We start from the raw sequence: 15,243 nt of genomic DNA, 5'->3' as shown, positions 1-15,243 counted from the left end.
TTTGTCACACCTCAAACTGCAAAGTTATGAGCACGTGTGTGACAAGTGCTCAGTTAAGATGGAAAGTGTATTAAGTTTATGTATGCATGAATATGTGTAGTCAAAAGCATAGTAAATACAGGAAAAAATATAGTAAATACCGGGTTGAGTGTTATGATTTCAAGCATTCAGTGGGGCATCTCAGACTGAACCCCACAGGACTGCAGGACAGTTTATCCCAAAAGCTCAAAGTTTAGGTGTAGTAGCAGGAGATGGATTACTTCTGCTTGAGCCATGAAAGACTTACCGGAAGTGACTTCTTCCAGAACTGCTACCATGGGCTTGGCACAGACTGCCTCACACTCAGCGAAACCATTTCCTGTGTGACTTAGCTCCTGGCCTTCTTTGCATTTAGCTGAGTTACAGCTGATGAAAAATCAATCAATAAAATGACAGTAAATAGCCTTAAATCCCGATGTGCACCTGTAGTGTACTTCTTAGTAAAATTCATAGGCAGTGTGAGAGCCATTTTTTTCTCTGAAATTCTTAAGATACTGGATTCTTTAAGCTTTTCCTTGTTGTTGTTCTGTTTGTAGACAATTTACTATTTATATAAACTTGCAACATGTATAGCCATACTAGACATTTGCGCTTGACCAACATAGATTTGAACATTTAAAAGGAAACCAAGTTTATTTCTGAAGTTGCATTTCGCCTATTGTAATTTGAAAATCTCGATAATGAAAAACAAAAAAGCATGAGCATGTAGTTTAACTAATAATACAAATAAGTTGATGGTGTTTAACGTGTAACAAACTGTCAACATCCAGTGATTTACCAACTGCTATTGTAAATAGTCAGTTTTTCTCCTGTTTCTTTTAGTTCAAAGGATAGTTTTAAAGATTTACAAAGTTGGGGTGGGTGTTTGACCTAATGGTTGCGATGCCACTGTGGATGCCCATATTCCAGAGGGAAGTGCCTGGGTTCAAGTCCCTGCTCCACGCCTTCTGATGTGCACCCCGGGAAGCACAGTGATGCCTCAAGTATTTGGGTTCCTTGTACCCCTTGTACCCCTGAGTTCCCAACTCCCAGCTTCAGACTTAGCTTTTGTGGGCATTTATGGAGTGAATCCAGAGAGTGGGAGTTCTCTGTCCATCTGTCTCTCAAATAAGTAAAATTAAAAACTCTCTCTCTCTTTCTCCACACACACACACACACACACACACACACACGTAAAAAGTTGATATTTCTTGAAAGCGTCTTCTAAGCTGTATAGTATAGAGTATGCTATTTCACCTTTGGATGCAGTAGAGGAGGGAGCAAGAGCAGAGGTTTGGCAGACTGCCTTTCTGTCCTGCCCAGCCCTGCTACAGTCCTGACACTTCTCAGATGAAAAAGGGGGAAGAGGGGACTTGGAAATGGCAGTGCACAAGCCTGGCCGCAAACTCTGCCTCTCTTTGAATATTCAGCAAAGCCCCACCCAGACACCACCCTCTAAGCCTCCCAACAGCACTAAGGACAGCCTCCAAATCTTCAGAGCAGCTCGTTCTCTCTCAAGTTTCTTTACACTTAGTCCTTGAGCGTGCATTTTTGCTTGAACTAAATCTGCTTTCATGTTCATTTTATCGATGTTTTCCTTGAATTGTTTATTATTTGGAAATAAGAACCTGGACCAAACATAGCCTGTGGCCACTCAAAACACTTTCACCTTAGGCAATCTGGGGACAATTTCATAACAACATGTAATAAGACATGAGATTTAAACTTTTTCCTTTTAGCCAGCACTCCCACCTCAGATCAGGAACATGAAAATTTGGAGGCACTGTTTTGTTTTTAAATATTTATTTATTTGTTTTTATTTATTTGAAATGCAGAGAGAGAGATGGAGAGAGAGAAAGAGAGAGAGGTGGCCACTGCTTCACTCTCCAAACACCTGCAACAGCTGGAGCTGTGCCTGGCTAACGCCAGGAGGAGCCGGAAACTCCATCCAGCTCTCCCATGTGGGTGGCAGGGACCCAAGTACTGGGGTCATCTTCTGCCACCTCTCAAAATTCGAGTGAGCTTGACTGGACGTGTAGGGTAATCAAGGCTGGAACCAGGCTCTCTTATACAAATGCAGGCATCTCAACTGGCAGCTTACTGCACTGCGCCACAAAGAGAAACTCTGTGTTAATTTAAATAATGTGTGTGTAGGTACGAGATAACACGTTCGCACACACTCCTCGCTTTTTTTCCAAAGAGGAAAAGCAGAAAGGAAACACAAGTATAAAGACACTCAGTAAACCGTTACTAATGAGCAGAGCGGCCAGCTCTAGGAAATCTCCCCTGAGTAATGTGTTCCTACGAAATTCCCACGAGATCACTGTGCTGCCTCACGTTGTAAAGCAGTCACACGGGGCCACAAAGCTCAGCATTAACCAGTACTGCCTGCCGAATCTCTTGCTTTTCCCGGCCTAAGCCAGTTAGTAAGTGTTGTTTAGGAGATAAAGAGAGACGTCGTTTGTTATCATGAATGCCTTCTGCAAGCTCAAGGCTTCCGAATACAGTGTAGTTGTCTGAAGATGGGCACATTTGACTTAGAAAAATAAGGTTTTCACCAGCTCTGTCCTTTGGTTTCATTTTATTCTCCCAAGTGTACATTGACACCATTGTAACATTTTCCTTGCCAATTATACTGTTGGAGACTTAATATCTTGGGCTAGAAACTGGGGTATGGGAACAGTTAGCTTTCATTGATGAATTCTTTCTTCCAAGCACGTAGGGAAAGGAGGTTCTGAAGGAATGAGTTAAAATAATGATCAGGAAAAAAAAAATAGAGACAAGGGGCCATTGTAGCGCAGTGGGCAAAGCTGCCGCCTGTAATGCCCACAGCCCTTATTGGAGCGCCAGTTCTAGTCCCAGCTGCTCTGCTTCCAATTCAGCTCCCGGCTAGTGCACCTGGGAAAGCAACAGGAGATGCTCCGAGTGTCTGGGACCCTGCCACCCATGTGGAAGACCTGGATGGAGATCTAGGCTCCTGGCTTTGTCCTGCCCTGCACTGGCTGTTTTGGACATTTGAGGAGTGAACCAGCAGATGGAAGATCTCTCTCTCTTTCAAAAGGAGTGGGGGAGGGGGAGTCATCTTGGTGTTTAATAAACTCATTTCATACAGACTTAAAAGATTAAGCTCATTGATATTAGCATGACACTGAAAATATGAGAATATACCTAAAGCCAAAACACACTTTAAGTGTATCACAAAATGGTTCCACTTTCAAAAAAGAAAAGAAAAAAAGAAAGAATGATTCTCCCTGCTGTGAGTGTGGAATGAGGCTGTGAGCCACCCAGGTGCTGATGTCCAACCGACCTGGTTCGAATCCAGCCCCTGGCACTTACTCGTGACCTATGCACCTTGCTGGGCCCCTTCAAGACTCAGCCCCCTCCTCTGCAAAGTGGGAATTGACAGTGCTTGCCCCACCTGGCTGCTGTGAGGATAAACAGCTCCTGTGCACCCCCTCTTAGTCTGCTCCCTGGGACACAATAAGCATTAAATCAATGTTTGTGGTTTGCTTATTAGTGTTGCTGTTGCTATCGTTATCATTACAATACAACCAAGGGGGCAAATTTGTGATGGTAGAAAACTGAGAAATAAAATCTATGAAATCTATAATGTAATTAAAACATTTGTTTTATCCTAAAACCTGCTTCCTACTGGATTTTTGTGTCTCTTTGTAATCAAAGGAATCATCCTCTGCCACCTAGTGGCTCCATGTGACCAAGTCAAGAAATACAGAACAAGATACCAAAACCCAGAACCCAAACTCATACTAAATATATAGATATATCTATTTTTATTCATTTGCAAGGTAGAGAGACTGACAGAGCCCCTAGCCAGTGGTTCATTCAGGTCTCCTACATGGGTGACTGACAGGAACCCAACCACAGGAGCCCTCACTCCTGCCTCCCTGGGTCTGCATTAGCTGGAAGCTGGGGTCAGGAGCCACAGGCAGAAACTGAACCCAAGGACTCCAATGTGGGATATAGGTATCCATACCACTTGGCAAGCCACTTTCCCCCATATTCTTCTTTTTTTAAGATTTGTTTTATTTATTTGAAAGGCAGAGTTCTTGGGTGTGTGTGTGTGTGAGAAGGAGAAGGGGAGAGAGAGAGAGAGAGAGAGGCAAGTAAGTCTTCCATCTGCTGCTTGACTCCCCAAATAGCTGCAACAGCCAGGGATGGGACAGGCCAAAGTCAGGAGCCAGGAGCTTCTTCTGGGTCTCCCTCGTTGGTGCAGGGACCCAGGTGCTTGGGCCATCTTTCACTGTTTTCCCAGGAGCATTAGCAGAGAGCTGGATCAGAAGTGGAGCAGCCAGGACTCAAACCAGTGCTCGTATGGGATGTCAGTACTGCAGGCAGCAGATTTACCTGCTACGCCAAAGCGCCAGTCCCTCCACATTATTCTTTAATTCCATTTTTCATAAACTTTTTGAAGCCTCGTCTTGTATAGATATGAGAGATTTATTATAAGGCATTGCCTTGCATGATTATGGAGGCTGGTGGATCCCAAGTCTGCAGGGTGAGCTGGCAAGCTGCAGACCCAGGAGGACTGACAATATCTGTCTGAATTGACAACTAAGAATCCGGAAACCCAACTCAGGAAGAGCTTATGCTTCAGTCTAAGCCCAAGGGCAGGAGAAAAGTCAGTGTTCCACTGGGAAGGCCCTGGAGCAGGAAGAATTCTTCCCAACTTTTTGTTCAATTCCAGCCTTCAGCTGCTTAGACGAGGCTCACCCACAGTGGGGAGGGCAATCTGCTTCTTGCCGTCTCCTGAGTTCTGTGTGGGACCCATTCAAAAGCCCCCTCCCAGAGACAGTGAGAATGATGGAGCAGATGTCTGCGCACCTCATGTTCTAGTCACAGGGACTCCAGCTCAACCTTCACAGTACAGGACGTGTAATCTTAAATTCTGGAATCTAAAAATTGCTCCACGTGTTTGGGCTGCAGGATTTATGGTCAGGGGAGTGGCTAGAAAGGTAGCTATGAGTCAGATTCCCGGAGGCCTTGAATGTGAAGGATCCGGTCTGGTCTGTAACTTGTGGAATACTGGTGGTCATCATAGGTCTCTTCAAAGGAAATCAGATGATGAAAATAGAAAATGTTAGTAAGGACAAAAGCTACCATAGATTAAACATCTCCTATGTGCCACAATATTTATTTATTTGGAAGGTAGAGTTACAGACAGAGAGAGGGAGAGACAGAGAGAGAGGTTTTCCATCTGTTGGTTCACTCCCCAAATGGCTGTAAAGGCCAGGGCTGAGCTGATCCAAAACCAGGAGCCAGGAGTTTCTGCTGGGTCTCCCACGTGGGTGCAGAGGCCCTAGCAGTTTGGCCATAACAGAGAGCTGGATCGGAAGTGGAGCAGCCAGGACTGAAACCAGCACCCACATGCTTAGCCCACTATGCCACAGTGCCGGCCCCTTTGCCACAATATTTTTGTTTCCGAATATTGTATCAGTTCTTACAAAAGCCTTTGAGACTTTGCTTTGTTTTAGCTTATTTTACCTGTTAAGAAACTGAGGCTCAGAGAAGGTAAGTAACTTTCTTGAGGTCACACAGCTAATAAGAAAGGGAAAGTTCAAGGATGAGCTTTCCAGAGCAGACAGCCATTCCAGGAAATCAGTAGGCTTTCCTGCTATGGTCACATTTGTTTAGGAAAATAAATAATGTTCTGTTGTTTCAATTGACTTTTTGAGAACTCGGGAACATACCTTAGGAGGTGAGGCTTACCTCTTAAAGTGGATTTGTCGGCCGTTGTGCATGGTAGGTGTGCAGATTCTCGCTTCCTGATTCAGCGCTTTCTGCCAGCCTGTCTCCAGAAACGGAGAATGGGAGGCATGAAGTCAAGCATCCTTAGGGGGAGCTGTGCTTCTTCAGCTAGTTGCTCATGATTGCACGAGCAGGCAACTTCTGGACAAGTCTACGAGGCATTCTGGGCTACCCTATCACAATAAACAACGCGTGTTGAGTATACCTTACACATATGAGCTCATGGAAAGTTCACAGGAAGCCAAGCCCGGAGCCCAGAGAGATGGCACCGTTTGCCCAAGGCTGAAGGCTGTTCCCAGGGGAGGCAGGGTTCAAAGTCACAAGCCCTGACCTCAGGAGCCCATTCTTTAACACATTGCCATGCGGTCGCCCTGAGCTGCAGCGCCTTGCAGTGAAGACGTGGTCCACTCGATTCAGTTTTGCAGGGCCGTCCTCTAGGATGGTCGTGGAGACATGGGCAGCCTGGGAGCAGCATGCAGGGAACAGAGACTTCCAGGGCCACTGCTGGGCTCTGTGGCTTCCAGCCAAGAGTGATGGGGACTCACGGGAGGTGCCTTGGCCACCGTCCCTACCCAGGCAGGTCCCCTGCAGGGCTGCCTCTACCAGGAGGAAAGCATGGCTTTTCCTAATAACTCACATGCAGGTGCCGTGGAGGCAAGCAGAGGGAACCAGGAGGTGTAGAGGAAACCACTCACCTTACGTGGAAAACTCCAGAGCTGGAGCATCGTAAAGCACAATCCTTGGCTTCAGGGTTTAGCCTGAAAGAAACCACTCAAGACTCTTGAAAGTCAAGTCTTCAGGGGTTGGCGCTGTGGCGCAGCGGGTTAAAGCCCTGGTCTGCAGCTCGAGTCCCAGCTACTCCACTTCCAATCCAGCTCTCTGCTATGGCCTGGGAAAGCAGTGGAAGATGGCCCACGTCCTTAGGCCACTGCATCCATGTGGGAGACCTGAAGAAGCTCCTGGCTCCTGGCTTTGGATTGGCACAGCTCCAGCCACTGCAGCCATTTGGGGAGTGAACCAGTGGATGGAAGACCTCTCTCTCTCTCTCTCTCTCTGCCTCTGCCTCTGCCCCTGCCTCTCTGTAACTCTGCCTTTCAAATAAATAAATAAATCTTTAAAAAAAGAAAGAAAGAAAGAAAAAGAGTCAAGTCTTCAATGGATTTTAAAATGATCATTTTCTAATCCATGCTTTTCCTTAAGGATCTTATTTCATGAGTTTTGAAAAGGAAAGACTGTCAACAACAGGAGTCACTGTGCACTTACTCCTCATGTAGGATCTCTGTCCTTAATGTGCTGTACATTGTGATTTAATGCTATAACTAGTACTCAAACAGTATTTTTCACTTTGTGTTTCTATGTGGGTGCAAACTGTTGAAATCTTTACTTAATGTATGCTAAACTGATCTGTATATAAAGAGAATTGAAAATGATTCTTTATGTGAATGGAAGGGAAGAGGGAGCAGGAAAGGGGAGGGTTGCGGGTGGGAGGGAAGTTATGCGGGGGAAGCCATTGTAATCCATAAGCTGTACTTTGGAAATTTATATTCATTAAATAAAAGTTAAAAAAAGAAAGAAGAGGAAAGACTGTCTGAATAAATACTCAACTGATCTGAAAATACAAGTAGTCATAGCAGGAGTGGAGGTAGCAGCTAGTTTAGAAGATCATTTCTAATATACGAATTATATGGGCACCCCTGAATTAAAAAAACAAAACCATAGCAAACCACGACTATTTATTAAGACCGTCATTTCTATATAACACTGCACATTTTCTGTGTACATCTGAAAGATGTGCTAATGGTCACAATGTTGACTTTTTTAAAAAGACAGAAAGCCAAACGGCAGAATAATGAAGCTTGTCAAATCAAAGAAGCAGCTGGGGACGTCTAGCCTACCAGCATCACTTCTGCCCAAGACAGTTTTTTCTAAACTCTGGAGCTCACCTTATCCTAATCCCTTGTCATATCTATCAGACACCAGATCCCTGACTATGTTTTTCATTTGAGGCAGATACCACTCTAAAATCTATACTGAAAGAGTTTTCTCACTGGTGTTTTCATAAATAAGACAAGAGGCTAAAGTGATCAAACCCTTATTGTGCAATGTGAACTTCTTAAACTCTATTAAACTTTTAACTCACACACACACACACACACACACACGTGGCAGTTGATATATTTTATATATCCCTTTTCCCTGTGTGTTTGCCAGAATGTGATTTATATTGGACTCTTTCAGAGGTGAGTGTGTGGTACTTCAGTGAACAACTCATTTGTCCACAGCAAAGCCTACTTGTTTGGTAGGAAAAGACCAATTTGCAGGCAGTGCCACGTGAGAAAAACAGTCACTTATAGGACACAAATCCACAGGTTTGTGACTTGTCAGAGAATTTCCAACTACAGCTACCTGCTTACAGCTTTGCTTTTGAAAGTCTCACTACCACTCTAAGTCTGACTGTACTTTGTAAACAAGAAACAAATCTGAAAACTGAAAAGTACCATACACACGTGAGACATGAGGTAGTCAGGGAGGACAATAAAGTTTAAGTCAACCAGGATTTATTGAACTCTCAGGATGCTTTGGATCAGCTAATGGGCTGAGTGACTTCTACCTGTTATTTAATCTTTAAATGACTCTATGTAGAACCAACTGTAAGCCAGGGATACTTCTCTCTTTCTCTCTCTCTCTCTCTCTCTTAAAAGATTATTTATTTATTTATTTATTTGAAAAGGAGAGAGAGAGAAAGAGAGATCTTCCATCTATTGATTCACTCCCTAAGTGACTGCAACAGCTAGAGCTGGGACAGACCAAAGCCAGGAGCTAGGAACTCCATGTGGGACAGGAACCAGGCACTATAATAAAAGATGAGGCATTCCCAAGGGATAGATTAACCTTTTGTGTCACAGTGCCCATTCCCAGGCACACTCCTAAGTCACCAATGTTGCAGGAGTCTGTGGATCTTACAATTCTATTTTTTTCTCTGCCAGGTTCACGTCTCCTATTCAGGAAAGATTAGGAGCACAGACAAGGAAGCCTGTGTAAAGCAGGAGTTTACTCAAGAAAAACAAAGGAAACAAGAGTAAAGGAGAAGAAAACAAAACTCAACAGCACTAACAGGGATCCCTAAAGAAAGCAAAAGTGAAAGAGAAGACTCCCAACAGCAATGGGAGGGCTCCCTGGAGGAGGCAGCCATGTAGAAGGCTGACTGTCTAGGGTTTTACAGGCTGTCAAAAGGCCCTTCCCATGTTGGTCTGGGAAAGGGACGGTTTTCATTGGTTAACTGACTGATGGTCCCCACTGGGATCCAACAGAAAACACATGAAACTCCCCCAAGACTCAGAATTCACATTACCCAGGTCAGTTACAATAGCACAGAAAGACCTGGATTACAAGGACTAGCACACGACACCAGCACATCCGCTTTCCCCAGAGAAGCTGGTGACCTGAATTTTCTAAGCCCTGAAGAGTGGAGGGGCCCTCTTGTCCATGTCCACAGAGCCAGGAGTCTATATGTCTGTCTCTCTGTCTGTCTATCACTAAGGTTATGGTGGTGAATGACACAACTCTCATGGAACTGACACCACCAAGGATAGCCACAATAATCAAAGTCATCAAACGGATACATAATACAATGCCAAGTAGTCATATATGCTGTGAATAAAAGACACAACGAAGGATAAAGGAAAGTAAGAACCCAGAGAAAGTCTCCACATAGGTAACAGTCATGTAGCGATCTGAATACAGTGGGCCACTGTGAATAGAGGGAAAAACATTCCAGGCAGAGGGAACAGCAAGTTTCTGAAGCAAGAGAGTTTAGAGTGTTTAAATAATAACAAAGAGACCAATAGTCGGGGAAGAGTGAGGGAGATAGTGAGAAGGAACCAGGTCAGGGCAGCAGTCAGTTGTCAGATCAGTGTATTAGTCAGCTTTCCATTAATACAGCAAAATACTTAAGACAAGCTCCTTATGAAGGAAAGAGGTTTATTCTGGCTTATGGTTTTGGAGGTTCACAGTCCAAGATTGGGTGGCCCCATTGGTTCAGCATCTGCTAACAGTGGTGTTGCTGGCACAGCCCTGAGACAGCACAGAGCATCACGTGGCATGACAGAGCACATATGACTGTGTTTCTCTTTAGGAAGCCACCTGACTGGGTCATGGGGCCCCACTCTAACAACCTCATCCAAGCTAGCCACTTCCCAAGGACCCAGCCTCTAAACACAATAACTGGATCAAGTTTCCACTCTCTGAGGACTATGAACACAATACCTTGGGCTCCAAGCCTTTACTACATGGGCCCTTGAGAGCTACCCAAACTGATATCCAAACCTCAGCCATCAGGTTCCGGTACACCAGTAAATCTCCAACTCTGATGGGAAGCTACTAGAGGATTTTGAGCTGCAAAAGAACATGGTGGGACAGAACGTACCATTGCGCATGTGCTAACTCATTTTCTTATTATAGCAAACTTGTGAGATGAGGCCAACCTTTCCACATAGCAGATTAGGAAATGGAAGACAGAGTAGGTAGTGCAATCAAAATTGGAACACTGGTCTGTGTGATTCCAGAAGCAGGCTCTCAGCCACCAGACCTAAACCACCATGACCATCAGAACGGAGTTGCTGCGTGTGGTAGCCAGTGTACCCTTGTCTGTACCTACCATACTCCTGTGTGGTTCTCCCTGGCAATGAGCAGGGCTGACAACTTTAAGACCAATAGGATACTGGAAGAGACTAATGGAGGGCTGCTGCAGAGGCCAGGTCGTAAGGGACAGTGTGCTTCTGTCCTGTTTCCTTGGATGGAAACCAGTCATGAAGAAGACCTCGTGCATTCTGGGAGAAGCCCACGGGGAAGGGAGTCTCTCACCACCAGCTCATCATATGGAAGCCATGTTGGGAGCAGATCCTCCAGCACTGGTAGCGCTTTCGGAAAGCATCACAACACTCTGAGCCAGAACCACCAGGAATTAAGCCACTCCCAATGTACAGAAATGGAGAGAGAAGGTTTATTGTTGCTTCAGGTTACTAAGTCTCAGGCTAAGGTGAGGCAGCAGTAGCCAACTAATACACTAGGCTTTTCTGAAAACAGATGCCCCTCAGCCTATTGGGTCCTAGTGTTATATGGGACAGAAATACTAGAAACCTAAAGCACCTCTTCTGGGGCTATATCTGAGGGCAATGAAATCCAGCTGCCGCAGAGACACCTGCACCGCTGTGTTTATTGCAGCAGTATTCACAGTGGCCAGGAAATGGAAGCAACCTACGCGTCCAGCCACTGAGCAGTGGATAAAAAAACGTGGACGCATATGCAATGGAATATTACTCAGCCATAAGGATGAAATCCTGTCTTTTGTAACAACATGGATGGAACGGTTAAGTGAGGTAAGCCAGGCACAGACAGATGAATATCACATGATCCCATGGATATGTGGTGTCTTAAAAAATTGATGCGCTTGTGGAAGTTAACAATGTAATTGCGGTTATCAGAGGTTGGGGAGGCTGAGTGGGGAGCGACTGGCTGGGAAAGCTAGACTGATGGGTACTAGGATGTAGGTAGACAGCAGTGAGAAGTTCTTGGGCTCTGGTGACAGCCGGTGAAGATAGATAATTTAATTTATGATATATTTCTCTATGTAAAGAAAAAAAACTAGAAGATGGGATTTTTTTAATGTTTTTACTATAAAGAAATGTTAAATGCTTGAAAGGACAAATATATTTACCCTGATTGGACATTGTACAATGTTTACATATATAAAGAAACATCACGTAGTATCTATAAATTCATACAATTTTTATACATCTGTTAAATTTTATTTAAAAAAATTTTTAAAGCAAAAAGACCCTAGCTTAGTGAGAATATAGACAACAGCTATAAACAATAATGAATGGAAAAATGACTATTTCACCATCAACAGAAAATTTTAAAGTAATCACAGAAACTATGTCTGTTAAATTTTAAAACACCTAACTTTGGCCTTTAATTTTTTCAAACAAGTTGTTATTGTCTATAATTATTGAGATCCAAAGTGACAATTACAAGCAAGTGTGGTATTAACTGGAAGCCTAAAATTTGATATTTATCTATTATAATTGACATAATATGTAAATGTAAATTATTATGCAATATTGGTTTTCTTTAGCTTCCAACAGTCACAGGTAGGAAAGACTGCTTACTGCCAGGCATGCTCAGATAACCATCTCAGTTCTGGTCTAGCTCAAGCAATTCTTGTCATCCTGGTTCTGCATCATTTACAGAACCCTTCTGAGCACTGGGCCATCTGTGTAGGAAGAGCTACCACTTGTCTCAGAGATTTTTTTTTTTTTTTAACAGGCAGAGTGGACAGTGAGAGAGAGAGAGAGACAGAGAGAAAGGTCTTCCTTTGCCGTTGGTTCACCCTCCAATGGCCGCCGTGGCTGGCGCACCACGCTGATCCGAAGGCAGGAGCCAGGTGCTTTTCCTGGTCTCACATGGGGTGCAGGGCCCAAGCACTTGGGCCATCCTCCACTGCACTCCCTGGCCACAGCAGAGAGCTGGCCTGGAAGAGGGGCAACCGGGACAGAATCCGGCGCCCGGACCGGGACTAGAACCCGGTGTGCCGGCGCTGCAAGGTGGAGGATTAGCCTAGTGAGCCACGGTGCTGGCCTTGTCTCAGAGATCTTAATGATAGGTGCACACACTTCTTTCTGCTTCTGAAATTTGCCAGACTCCAGAATTTAAGTCTATTGTCTATAGCTTTAGCTTTCATTGTGCTTAATTCTCCTTTTGATTAGTTAACCTTCACATACTGAAACCTTTGTTTATTAATTTTAATTTAGAGTTTCACATGATAAGACCCCTTTGAACACTTAGATTTTTCTCTAACTAGATTTAAATATTTTATCCATGAATAAGAACTGTATAAAATATTTAATAAGCTTCTTTAAAGTTAAGTTTTAAAGCCAACCTCATAAATTTAGAATGACTCTCACTTTTGCTTTTCTGCATTGAGATGGGAGAGCAGAATAATTAATCTTTCTAATCTTGGCCTTAGGAGCTGGGAGGTAGTCTGCAGAGCTGTGTCCTCTCTCGATGACACATGGCCCCATGTTTCTCCAGCTGTGTTTTGTTTCTAATTTTAGTGCTAGTTTCCTGCTGTCACTAACTAGGCAATGTCTAAAGATTATCTTGCAAACTCCAATTTAGAAAACCTTTTGATTGTATTAGAGATACTACATTTTAATACGCTGTCTATGAGATGACATTGTTCCTCTATTTCATCAGTAATTGTGAACATACCTACAATTCTTTTCACAAACATGCTGGAAAAAGTCCAACTTGCTAGTTCATCCCTTAAAACAAAGCACCTGGAGTGAGGGTGTGTGAACATATTTCTGATTGTTAAAGCATAGTGTCAGGTCAGTGATTGAGTCTAATGATTAAGATGCTGGTTATGAATTGCATCCTATTGGAGTGCCTGGGTTTCACTCTCAGGTCCTGATTCCAGCCTTCTACTAATGTACACCGTGGGTAGCAGCTGGCAAAGGGTCCGGGAGTTAGTTGGGTGCTTGCCACCTGTGTGGGAGACTTGGACTGAGTTTCTGGCTTCTGGCTTTGGCCTGGCCCAGCGCTAGTTGTTGAGGGCATTTGTAGGGTAAACCAGGGGATGGGAAATCTCTACTCCTCTGAATAAAATCTTTCAAAAATGAGGATAGATGATTCAATCTTATTTAGAGAAGTGAGGGGGATACAAGCTCAGTTAGAAAACTCTCGCCGGCGCTACGGCTCACTAGGCTAATCCTCCGCCTTGTGGCGCCGGCACACCGGGTTCTAGTCCCGGTCGGGGCGCCGGATTCTGTCCCTGTTGCTCCTCTTCCAGGCCAGCTCTCTGCTGTGGCCCGGGAGGGCAGTGGAGGATGGCCCAAGTGCTTGGGCCCTGCACCCCATGGGAGACCAGGAGAAGCACCTGGCTCCTGCCATCAGATCAGCGCGGTGCACTGGCCGCAGCGCGGCGGCCATTGGAGGGTAAACCCACGGCAAAAAGGAAGACCTTTCTCTCTGTCTCTCTCTCTCACTGTTCACTCTGCCTGTCAAAAGAAAAAAAAAAAAAGAAAAGAAAACTCTCATACTCAAGGCAAAAGCTGTTAGAACCTGGGACTAGGATGTTGGCTGTGGAGATGGAAATTGGTGGCCAGACTCAGGATACGTTTTGGAGTTTTTAGGTCTTGCTGATGGAGTACTGGGGGAGGGGGTGAAAGGAGAAAACAATAAAGAATCAGCATGTATGGGGCCAGCGCTGTGGCTTAGCAGGTTAAGCCACTGCCTGCGATGCTGATGCCTCCCGGCTGCTATCCAATCCAGCTCCCTGCTGAATTGCCTGGGAAAGCAGTGGAAGATGGCCCAAAGTGCTTGGGCCCCTGCACCCACGTGAAGACCAGGAGGAAGCTCTGGGCTCCTGGCTTCAGCCTGCCCCAGCAACAGCCTTTTCATCCATTTGGGGAGTGAATGAGCAGATGGAAGATCTCTCTTCTTTCTCTAACCCTGCCTTTCCAATAAATAAAAAACAAATTAAAAAAAAAGAATCAATACATAAATTTTTGGCTGGAGCAACCAGGTAGACCTGAGGGGTCTTTACTGAGATAGAAGACTAGCACAGGGAGAATAGAGAATTCTCACTTTTTTTTTTCCCGCGGTGTGTGTGTGGGGTGTTGGTCTTGTGATATTTGAGCTGCTTATTAAATATGCAAAAGCTAACAAGCAAGGAGTTCAATATACAACGTCTGTAGTTCCCAGATGACAGGCGTATGGAAGGCTTTTAAAGCCAGGATGAGGTTATCTGGCGTGAGTCCACATGAGTAAAGGGGACCACAGAAGCAGTAGCACATCCGGAAGCATCATGCCAGTATCTGGCAGGCAGTACTGGAGGGCAAGGTGAAGAAGTCTGAGAAGCAGCAGCTAGTGAGGAAAGCAAAAAACAGAGCACCACCCCCCAACCCTCAAAAGGCAAAACAATAAAGCAGCAATGCTGCAGGCGATCTAGCTAGAATGCAGATTCCTGGGCACCATCCACTGGAGGGTGGTATGTGGTCCAACTGGAATTTACTGTTTGCATTTGGCCGACGTGGGCACTGCACAGGGAACAAGCCTGTGTCTTCTGCCGTCTTGAAGTTCTAATCTACCATCTCTATTCCAAGTTTCTTATTTGAATTCAGGGGTACACCTCAAAGTGCATAAAGCGTACTGATCTTAAAATGTACAAATATTTTTCTCCCTGTGGCCATGCCCGTGTTGTCAGGAAACTGGCACAGTTTTATCTATGGTGCGATCTACACCCGGATTTACATCCTAGGCCCCGTTCCTGGTTCCCGCTGCCATTGCTGGAAGCCAGGTGTCCACTTGGCCCAACCGCTGGTGTCAAGCCCCACCCCCATCCTAATGGGATTCGCTGCTCCTGCTTCCCTGCCCGCCCTCAGGCAAAGTTTTAAA

Source organism: Oryctolagus cuniculus, chromosome 12, assembly GCF_964237555.1.
Source record: "Oryctolagus cuniculus chromosome 12, mOryCun1.1, whole genome shotgun sequence".
Taxonomy (NCBI): domain Eukaryota; kingdom Metazoa; phylum Chordata; class Mammalia; order Lagomorpha; family Leporidae; genus Oryctolagus; species Oryctolagus cuniculus.
Note: the sequence above shows the minus strand (reverse complement) of the source record.